This window comes from Cnephaeus nilssonii (genome assembly GCF_951640355.1).
Source record: "Cnephaeus nilssonii genome assembly, chromosome: X".
NCBI classification, from domain to species: Eukaryota; Metazoa; Chordata; class Mammalia; order Chiroptera; family Vespertilionidae; genus Cnephaeus; species Cnephaeus nilssonii.
In genome coordinates, this window is record NC_137071.1 from 114,488,971 (window position 1) to 114,500,814 (window position 11,844).

The 11,844-nt window shown below is 38.8% G+C and overlaps 1 pseudogene across 1 annotated transcript; it reads right to left on the minus strand.

The window, feature by feature from the left end:
• Positions 1 to 1,856: 1,856 nt before the first annotated feature.
• On the minus strand, positions 1,857 to 3,339 carry LOC307095422 (upstream-binding protein 1-like; annotated as a pseudogene). The gene is made up of 2 exons: positions 2,490 to 3,339; positions 1,857 to 2,423 (listed from the first exon to the last, which is right to left on the minus strand). The product of its transcript is annotated as an upstream-binding protein 1-like (transcript).
• Between the last annotated feature and the right edge of the window lie 8,505 nt (positions 3,340 to 11,844).

The following is an 11,844-nucleotide window of genomic DNA, read 5'->3' on the forward strand; positions in this document are numbered from 1 at the left end:
CCACTTGGTGTAATTTCAAGTTTGATGAGCTTTTAATTACTTTACCCCACTTCTAAAACCCGATGAGGAATTCAAAATAGCACACAGCATTAAATGGCATTTATTGCTCCATAAATCTTGAGACTCAAAGAAGGAATGCTAAATAGACAAATAAAACTAAAACAATTAATAGAAGCCCACTTCTTTCCCAAGTGATTGGTACAGAAAACATGTGGTCATACAAAAGCAAAGGGAAAATGACAGAACCGATGGCACTCCTAATTTAGGGTCTGTAGGAGTTATAGATATTTTTAAAACAAAGATAGAAATATTTACACACAGTGTTTCATTGTATCAGACAAACTCCTTTATGAATAAAACAAAATGTCAAAGCTTTTACCCACTGACGTAGTTTATTTTCTGGGAAAGATTTTAAATTCAAAATGACTCCTTCCTACTCCTGCCTGATCAAAGATAAGGATCAAATAATACATTCAAAACCAAGACACCTAGTTAAATGGACAGAGATGCTATAATTAAAATAGAAGTGAAGTCTAAAAACAAATTGGTTGTGCTACACCAGAGACCTCAAAAATGCTTGCTGATGAATTTTGGGAAAAGCTTTGGGTGAAGGGAAGAGATAAAGATAGTAGGAAAAATTGCAAAAACAATGGGTTCCCTTTGAAAAGCATACTGGCAGACAAGCATTTGGTTCTGTGAAAGAGGCAATCTTTTTACATAAAAAGAAACTATTATGAGGTGTATAAAAAAGCCTCTAAATAATACCAGAATATTTACTCATGATTGCACTAAAGCTCAATATTTCAGAACTGTAAGGAACTTTCATGGTACAATTTAGTATTTGATTTATGATGTGTAATGTTCCAAGAATAATTTCAACTTGTTGAACAAAGACCCCTTAACACCAAGTCAGAAACTATACTTTTTCTCCTGCTTAGGTCACTTACTTTCAATGTCTAGGATAGAGCTTTAAAAATGTTTAAGGTGATAGTGCCAGGTGAGTTAGGAAGGGCAGTGGAAGACAGAGGGACAGGGGAAAAGAGAAAGAAAAACACATAAGTTTAAAGGGCAATGGGGCTTCAAAAATGAACACCAGAAACAAAAAGCTAAAAATGAAGCAGAAGTAAAAAGCTTTTCAATAAATCTGTGACAAAGCAAAAGCACAAAAGTCTTTGTACTTATTAAGATTTACACTGATCCTCTCACCAAGGTACTCTTGATAATGCAGCTCCCTTCCAGCTGTCTTCCTGCTAGATTCTTCCCCAATATGGCATGATTACATAAGACTCAGACCCATAAATTTCTTCTGAGAAGGTACCAAACCTGACCACCAATCATGGTATCAGTGCATCACATCTCTCTGCAGACAGATTCCATGCTGGCTCCACAACAGCACTGTCCACAGCCCCAGGTCAGCAGAAGGTTCAGGCAATAAAGGCCAAACTGGCACAGGAAGGTAAATATCCACAAGTACGTTTTTATACTCATTTCCAAACTGCATACAGTGGAAAAATACAGCAAAGACTGCTTCTAGGAACTCTATCTACGGGCTTCTGCCAGAGAAGCAGGCAGCCCTGCTTGCACCCTGGCCTCCAAGCACATGTGCTGTCCGGACATGTCTACACTCACAAGGATGCTTGGCTATGGCAGTGACAGTGGGGCGATTCACCTCTCATACAGCTCATCAGAAAGGTCATCTTGTGTTTTCAATATGAAATATTTCATACAGTACTTTCTAATCCCAAGACTTCTTGGATTCAGTATTCACACAATTTTAAGTGTGACTTTATTTGGAACTGAATATAGTTCAGACTACATAAGAAATCAATCACCTCAAAATTATGTGGATACCACCACTATTTGCAACTTTTACTGTGGAGAATTAAAAAAAAAATCTCATCCTGAAAGTTCTGAACCAAATGATCTCTAACAAAAATGTGAATACCAGTAGGACCCTGCCTGTAAACCTGGTTATTTTGGTAGAAAGGAATATTAAACAGCAATGCAAGTTTTCGAGCAACTTCTAGGGCAACCATTTCTTCCAAGTAGATTGAATGATAAACAGAGGGTGTCCCACAGCCATTCTCAGCTCCACTGCCTACAACCTGCTGCTGCCTGGCTGCTCCTGGCAGACATAGATGGTTAAGCACGGCCTAACCGACCTTGACTTCAGTGAATTATAGAGCTGAATTCCATCCGCTGTACCACAAATTTGGACTAAATCTTCTTTTGTCAGTTTTAATAAGTCAGCACCTGAAAAACTGGAAAACAGTCTTGTGTTGGAAGAGAATCTGTTTTTGAGCAGCCACTGCTGTTTCCTGGGTCGTGGCTGAAGGCTGAAGTTGTTCACTAGAGGTCTGTGAAACTCCATCTCCCTGATGATTTGGGGAAGAATTACTGTTGGGGATACTGCAAGTGCTCCTCTGTGGGGAGTTAAAGGGGGTATTGTAGAGGGGCTATTGTTCACATTGCCTGGGGGTATCTGGCACATAGCCTGTGGGAGTATCTGGCCATAGAGAACACTTTGTGAGGATTGTGGTATCATAGGATGGCTAATACTTTTCATTTTCGTGAGGAGTTCTCTTCTCCATCTTCTCTCAGTCATTTTGTTTTGTTTTGTTTCAGGTCTGCACTTTTAGGCTTAAAAACTTTTATTTGGCAGCTAGCTGAGTGTAGATGATCTATGTGTTCTCCATTTTCATTCTGCTTAAAGGTGTCTACCTGGATGCTAAAAAGCACTCCTTTTTCACCTCCCTGCTTCTTCCAAGGAGTAAATTATGTGCTGATGCAGTGCACCTGAATGAAAGCAGATGCGTGTTTCACAGGGTCCCACAGAAACTCAACTGCATTTAACTGGCTTGGATTTGTCCTTGTGTCAACTATTTCCACGGACACTGGAATTTCTAAATCAAGAAGTCTGTCTCCTGGGCGATTCCACTTCTAACTTTCAAGTTGCTGATTCTCTGCATACTCTCTATCATGGAATATAACTTTTAAGATACTTTTCACCAAATTTCCAATTATCTCAGGCATCTCTCCCATTTCTTATTTTCCAGCATCCAAATTTCATACCTTGGTTCAGGTAAGTGAGCATTTCATCATGCAGTTTTACTACTGGAGACACTGCAGCACACATCACATACTGAAAAGGAAGAGGGGGGATAGGTTCACCTTCCAATGCAAAGCTGGAATCTTCCTGCTTGAAGATGGGCAAGCCAAGACATCACTCATGCTGTAGGCGCTAGTGTCCAGCTCCTGCCCAATGCCAGAGAGGTTGGCATCGAAATCATGCAGCAGCCTGGACTTGATCACCTTGTCCATCTTCAGTACCCAGGCCATCTTCCAGTCTCACTTATGCCAGGCACAAAGAGGCCAGTATCTGCGGGAGTGTCCTGGGGGAGAGGAGGCTCAGGTGAAGCCTTCAGCGTGGACAGAGCAAGGCAAGGAACTCCAGCGGGAGTGGCAGGGCCAGGGGCAGCACCTCCATCCCTGGCGCCAGCCCCACGCCTCATGCCACTGCCTGATACCACCCACCCCCTGTGCTCTAGAGCTGCAGCCTCTGACAATCATCCCACCAAACCCAAGACTGCATCCTTCCCAGGACAGCATGGGGGTGGGAGTTCATCCCGCTGTGACAATCCTACACAGAAATAAGTAACTTCTATAAGCAGGAAAAAAATAATTGTTCCCTTATAATTTTTTTAAAGTGAACATCTAAGGCAGAAACTCAGATTCTAGAAAATGTTATTAATAGTCCCTGAGGAAAAGAAGGAGTGGATAAAGGGCCCCTCAGAGATGAGCCTTCACCCAATCCCAAGTTTGGCCCACCTGCTCAGGCTCTACCAGCCGGTTAATCCCGCCGACATTGCTCTTCCAGCACAAAGGCAATATCCAAAATTTATAAAGAACTTAGACAACTCGCCGAAACCGGTTTGGCTCAGTGGATAGAGCGTCGGCCTGCGGACTGAAGGGTCCCAGGTTCGATTCCGGTCAAGGGCATGTACCTTGGTTGCGGGCACATCCCCAGTAGGGGGTGTGCAAGAGGCAGCTGATCGATGTTTCTCTCTCATGAATGTTTCTAACTCTCTATCCCTCTCTCTCTTCCTCTCTGTAAAAAAATCAATAAAATATATATATTTTTTTAAAAGAACTTAGACAACTCAACATCAAAAACAACAACAATCCAATTAAAAACTGGGCAGAGGACATATATATCCATGTGTTCATTGCAGCATTATTTACAATAGCCAAGACATGGAAGCAACCCAAGTGTACATCAATAGATGAATGGATAAAGAAGGGGGTACATATATACAATGGATAAAACTCAGCCATAAAAAAAGAATGAAATCTTGCCATCTGCAACAACATGGATCGACCTAAACAATATTGTCCTGAGTGAAATTAAGTCAGAGAGAGAAAGGCAAATGCCATATGATTTCACTTATATCTAAAAAACAAAATAAATGAACAAGCAGAACAGAAACAAACTTATAGATACAAAGAACAGACTGATGGTTGTCAGAGAGAAAGGGGGTTGGGGGGCTAGGTGAAAAAACTGAAGAGATTGAGAAGTACAGATTGGTAGTTACAAAATAACCATGGGGATGTAAAGTATAGCATAGGGAGTATAGTCAATAATATAATAATTATGTATGAGCCAGGTGGGTATTGAAAATATCAGGGGTAACACTTTGTAAAGTATATGATTGTCTAACCAATATGCCACACACCTGAAACTAATACAAGTAATATTGAATATAAACTGTAATTGAAAAAAAATTTTAAAAAGAAGTACTAATTGGTAGTTACAGAATAGTAATGGGTATATAAAATAAGCAAAGGGAATATAGTCAATATTGTAACAACTATGTATGGTGTCAGATAGGTACTAGATTATCAGAACAATCACTATATAAGTTATATAAATGTCAAATCATTGCATTGTACGCCTGAAACATAATATTATACATCCAATATCATTGAAAAATTAAAAAATACTTTTAAACATATTTTACTGATTTTTTAGAGAGAGAGGAAGGGAGAGGGATAGAAAGATAGAAACATCGATGAGTGAGAAACACCATGGATCGGTTGCCTCCTGCACGCCCCCCAAGGGGATCAAGCCCACAACCCAGGCATGTGCCCTGACCAGGAATTGAACCGGTAGCCTCTTGGTTCCTGGCCTGGTGCTCAACCACTGAGCTAAACTGGCTGGGCTAAAAAAATTATTTTTTAAGGAGAAAAAATACTCTCCTAGTCTTTGCAAATTCTGTCTGTATTGGACACTCCCTCAATACTTAGCCACTCTCTTAACAACACTACCTTAGCTTTCACTTCTGAGTTGGGCTGAGCCTAAAGATCAGCCATAGGTGAAAACTTAAGGCCTGCACAGGTTTTCTACGACCATAAACATAACTTTTCAGATTCCCTATTATTTGTGGGAGCTTTTCAATTCTTTTATTCTTCAAATTAACTCCCCAGATTTTCCACTCGGCTTTCAACATGTCTATTGTTTCCTCCAATTATAATATTTTGCTCCAGGCAGCAGTAGATTGTTCACTTGCCTTACAGTGTTTGTTTGTTTGTTTGTTTTGACAAACAACCTTTCTTTAGGACTTTTCTTCACTGAGAGAGTTCTGAGTTAGGAAAACAAACACACTCTTGTATCAGGCCTTTAAGGAACGAACCTTCAGTTAGGTCAAAGCGGATACATACAACTTCTTAGGAATAAGCTCTACTCTGCTCCCTCTGAAAATAGGAGCCTACACCAAGAATATGAGTGCTGTCTTTAAGGTAACTGCTATGCTAGGGAGGGGAATGCTGAAAGGCTAATTAAAGCACCACAGAGCTCTACATCCATGTTTAAGTCACCTTTTTCTTTATTCAGCTATTGCCTGACTCCTATAAATCTTTGCTTATTTACCAATTCCAAAAAAGTTGATTTTGACAGTTTTCACTCATTTTTTCATTGTTTATTTTAATATTAGAGGCCTGGTGCATGAATTCATGTACCAGTGGGGACCCTCGGCCTGGCCTGCGGGATATGGGCTGAAACTGGCTCTCCAACATCCCTCGAGGGGTCCCGGATTGCGAAAGGGTGCAGGCCAGGCCAAGGGACCCCACCAGTGCACAGTCGGGGCCGGGAAGGGACTATGGTAGGGGTCCAGGGTATGTCTGGCCCAACTCGCTCAGTACCCCAGCAGCAAATTAACCTACCTGTTGGAGCATCTGCACCTTGGTGATCAGTGCACGTCATAGCGACTGGTCAACCAGTTGACTATCTGCCCCCTGGTGGTCAGTGAACATCATAGTAAGCAGTTGAGTGGCCTTAGCATGTCATTAGCATATTACGCTTTGATTGATTGAACAGCCAACCGGATGACTGGACACTTAGCATATTAGGATTTTATTATATAGGATGTTGGCCCTTGGAGTTCCCTCATCCATAATTTTCATTCTTGGATCATTTTATGAAAGTAGCAGATGGATATGGTCAGGAAGGAAAGTAGATGCAAGTATCAAAAGTGATATAACTCACTTTTGCTTGTGTACTATTTTAACAATTATGAAGCATTCCCACCATGGTGACTATATAAAGAAGTATGACAGATATGATTCTCATTCATAGTTCATATTGTTGAAGGCCAAGTCATCTTTTGTTTTGGTGATATTAGTAATGAAGGGGTAAGAGGAAACTGTATTTTTGCCAGAGAATCTATATGTAGAAGATATCAGAGGCCTAATCAGATTTGGAAGAGAATTTAGAGATAAGCCAGTAATGTTGCAATTTGGAGGTTTCTGCAACCAAGTTCTAACATTTGAGAAGAAAAAAGAGGAAGCAAAATTGGGAACAGGGTAAAGTTAAATTGTTATCAAGACTTATAAAATTTTGGTCAATTCCACCAGAAGCTATGTAGCATATATAGCCCTTCAGACTTGTCCTACAGTGGACCTGAATAATTGGGCCTTTATACCCCACTTAAAGCAGTTATTGGCTAATGGCTGCCTCTGAAAGTAAATGAACTCAAATAGGATAATTCTCTGCAGCTGAATTACTATCTAGAGCTGCTGACAGCTGAGGCAACTAGTCCTTCTTTGATACATCTCTGAGTCGACCATAAGTAGAATTTCTAGTTTGTATTAGAAACATGTTAATATATTTGGCACTGTTCCATATGCAGATAGCACTTTGAAGAGAGGTGTATAATATAAAGTTTAATTTTATTCCTAGATAGCAAGAGGGATATACATTATTAAGAAAATCTCATTTAAAAGCCCTTCACTGGTGCTTCTTAAGAAAGTAGATTTCAAGTCAACTTATACTTCAAAGAAAAATAAAGAAACCTGAAAATGGAAGCAAGCTCTGCAGAGAAAAAGTTGTGCTAAGATGAGAGATATCTATATATTATTTAAGAACAATTTTTGCTTGACTGTTTTTTCCCAAAGATGATCTGGGAACAGAATAGATGTAGTCTTCTCACTGAAAATTTATTTAGGTAAATCACATCAGAAGCCTGTAGAGCATATTCCTTCTATGGTTTTAATATATTACCCTTTTCAACCATAAAACTATACATCAATGTACCCCACTATTGGTCATAAAATGGCATTAAGGACATATAATCCAGACTGAATCCCTAAAAAACACAGTTATTCTAATTTTAAAGACCATGCCAAATAAGATTATAAAGGACAGCATATCTCGTATTTTCCAGAAATATGACATTGCTGATCAAGAAGTTAAAAGAATATCATCCTATCTAATAAAAGGGTAATATGCAAATTAACTGTCACTCTGTCACAAATATGGCAGCACCCATAGCCACAAGATGGCGGTGCCCAGTACTCTCAGCCCCACTGGAGTCCCCCAGTCCCGGGGGGGTGGTGGGTTGGGGCAGCAGCTAAGAGCGGGCAGCGTGAGCAGCCTGGTGGAATGCTTGCTTCATCGCCGCGGTGACGAGGCAAAAGGCAAGCGTTCTGTACCTGGCTGCGGATGGGCCTCTGGCCAGGCCAGGGTGTGGAACGCTTGCATAAGAAGAGAAGAAATCAGAGAGCTGAGCAGAGTCTAGTGGCCCCCGACTCCTGGGCAAGGTCAAGTCTGGGTGGCCAGAGGGTGGAGGGGGTGGAGGATAGTGTGACAGGAGGGGCTGGTGGCGGAGGCACAGGGGTGAAAGCCGGCTGAGAAAGAGGAAGAAAGCCCTTTACCGGAATTCCTGAGAACAAGGAGGGAAGTCATTTGCATTCCCCAGCCACAGATGGGCCTCTGGCCAGGCCGGATGGGCCTCTGGGCTGTGGAGAGCCTCTGGGCAGCGGGCATGGAGTGGCCAGGCCCCACAGAGAGCTACTGGCACATGGATTTGTGTGCAGGGCTACTAGTATAAAACTAATGCCTCTCCTTCCTGACTTGTTATGGAAAGGGCACAGAAATATTAGATATATTAAACACCCATCAATATTAGTTAGTGATGATATTGTGTTAGGTTATCCATGAGCTCTGATTTCAAAGTTAGTAATTTGTCTTCTTTTAAATATCTTATTTTTCCTGCTATCCAGTGTTACAATAGAACACTTATGCATTCTTTGTCATTAAAAAAGTGTTTACTCCTAGAAAAACCTGAAGAATAAGTAAATGTCTCCTTTCTAAAATAAAATGCATCTGCAAGGTTTTAAGGATAAAGTAATTAATTTGTGTCTCCTATTTCTTTGTAGCTGAAAGGAAAATGCCAAGATTCTTAGAACATTGGCTCATTTGTATGTAAGAGTGAATTTGCCAATTAAATTGATACAGCCCTTAACAGACCCTTTTTCTCCATTTTCAGTTCTTTGCCAAATGCCTTTATCATCTCATAGCAATACTATAAAGGTTTAATACAACTGAGAAGATGGGGACAACTTAAAATTTTGGTCTGACTGAACAAGCTACTATGGTATATCAATTTAAATTTTAAAAGTCCTGAGCCAAAGAGTCCTTACTTGTGTGATATATTATACATATCTATACCAATATGAAGGATTCTATACAAACACAGTTGAGGAAAATCCAGGCAGTACTAAGTACTATAGTCTAACAGGAACCCAGAAGCAAAACTTCTCAAGTCAATAAACAAAATCATTCTCATATTTAGGAGCATGATGTGATCAGTAATATAAATGGGTACAAAAAATTCCTGGTTCATGTAGGAGAAATATATCTGTTCCTTAAGGGTTATTCAATAACACAAGAAGATATTATACACTGTCCCTTGGAGCTCCATAAAATCCTCCTCTTTTAAGAAAACTTTTTCCTTATTTTAATTTTAGAAATGTCTATTTTGAATCCAAAGAAAGGGGAAAGATTCATTCAGTCATTCATTCAGTCATTCAAGAAATGGCTTTAATGCAACTGCTATCATAGAAAACAGACAATTAATTGTTTAATAAATGAAAAGTTGGTAGATGGTATGGAGAAGGATAAAGCAAAGAAATAGGAAGTGATGCGGTACAAAAGGTAGAGGTTGACTCACAGGCCACAGAGCCTCATGGGGAATACAGTCAAGACTAAGATGATCAAGGATTCTAGGAATCCTAGACTTCTTTCAGGAATTGACGTGAACAGAGCAAAGGATATCATAGAATTCATCCAGATAGTCTTAGAACACAAAATGCAAGGGGAAGTTGGGACACTGAGGGGTCCAGAAGGGTGGTAAATCAGTCAAAGTTCTGGGCCCTCCCCCTCATCCTGCCAAAGATTTCTGGGAAAGAAGGTAATCTTTTCCTGAGCTAATGGAACTCTTGGATACCCTCTTGACTTTCTGAATGAGTTGTGGAGGGCCACACGTGTTAAAATAACACATGTTTTTTAACATCATAGAAACAGCCTACAACCTATTAAATGAAAACTAAAGGAAACATTTTTACAACTGTAAATAAAACCTCACATGCACAGTATTTGAGAGATTGCAAAGGTTTGTGGCACATTGACAGATTATTGGCAAAGTCTTTTTTTTCCCTTGAAAAACAGTGCAAGTATATGTGGCTAGAAATTGCTGATGGAATTTACTACATGTCTTACAGATAATTTGTTGGAAAAAACAACATAAAGTTATGTTTAGTTCATATTTATTTTTGAGTTTCTACAATATTTTACTGTCTGCCACCATAAAAGCAAGTAACCTGGAACACTGACAAGACTTCATTGTAGCATTCTTCAGTAACTTTTATATACTGTTTCCTTTCATAATTTGAGACGCAATAATGATTTTTGTTATAAATTTCTTTATAAATATTCTTACTGATGGATGATGCATTTATTTAAGCGTCAGTGGACAAATAAAGTTATCCACGGGTGACTAACAACCTTGAATAAATATCACTTCACTCAGTTGCTATCCATAGTACCTAAGAAATGCAATTACATGCTGGGACCTATTATCCCAATTAATGGACTGTTTTATATTCACTGTGCATTATACTTGAAACACTTTAGAGGACTGGCCTTCACTTAGCTATAGGCAAAGTAAAATTTATAACAAATAACCAAGAAAAGGCTTTCATTTATTACCAAGATATGTAGCGTGTAATTATACTTTAAGCATAACTAGGCAGGGCTCAAAAATGCCCTTTGATTTAAACCACAATAAAAGTATATTTTTAAAACCATAACAAATATAACTTTGTAATGAACAAGTCATTGTGGGTTGCTGCAACACTGGAGGCTTCATTTTTAGCTATGTTTATCTCTCCCTTCCTGAAAAGATGTGGCCAAAGCTTAAACTTGATTATTATTTATTATATTCACAGATTCTCATAATTGCAGTCATATGAACTAAAAGAGCAGCAATACGTGGAGGTTTCCCACTAGTTTGATGGCTGAACAAATAAAATTGTCTGCTAAGAAGTACACAACCCCTTGTTGTGTTGCTGGTTTGTAAAATGTTAGCCTGAGGCTATGTTTTACCGCAATGGAATTTGACCACTGAAGTTTAACTCTACTCCCTCTGGTGGTTTGCAAAGCTGTATTACCAAAGCTACAAAATAAAACACAGTTGTAATTCTTCTCCTTATTGTAAGAAGCATTGATCGCCTCTGATTGTATATTATGGCAAAGGGGGAGTCTATTACATAAATTTATTGCATTTTCTTCCTGATAATTACTGGAAGTTATTGAATAAGGCAGGGAGTTATAGCCAGTAAGTTCCTGCTCTAGCTGAGGAAGCAAATCTACAGATATTTGGTGGATCTAAACAGCTGTAAACAACACATCCTGTTTACAGTGTACTAGAAATTTATAATTTACAGTCCATTTGAGGTTATTTTAAGAATCATAGTCTTAATTCCACAAATTTAGAACTAAAATGTTAACTGTAGCAAAATGCCATGCTAATTATATTACCTTTGTTTTTTTTAAAACTGATTTGACAACACTTAAAATGTGAAGTCAGATCATTTGGATTTGCTACTAGTATTACACTTTATTAAGACAGGTAAGTTTTGTTAATTTTTATTTAAAGTTGTCATTTATTGTGGGCATGTCATCTTTGGTCCAATATACTTTTGTACTTAAAATTATAATTCCTCTTTTTGCTTTATTTTTATTGTTGACACTATTACAGATGTCCCCACTTTTCCTTTGCCCACCTCAAAATTATAATTCTGTATGTATCTAAACTCATTCTTGTTTAGTAGAAAAACTGTCAAATAATAAAAAGCATAATCCAATTTTAAAACATGAAGATACATGTTTTAATACAATATTTAATTTAAAATTGTATCAGAAAAAGATACAAGCTTAAATACAATATTTAATTTCTCTTTCTACAAAAAACACTACAAAAAAAGGGCAAACATAAGAATTCAGGAGAT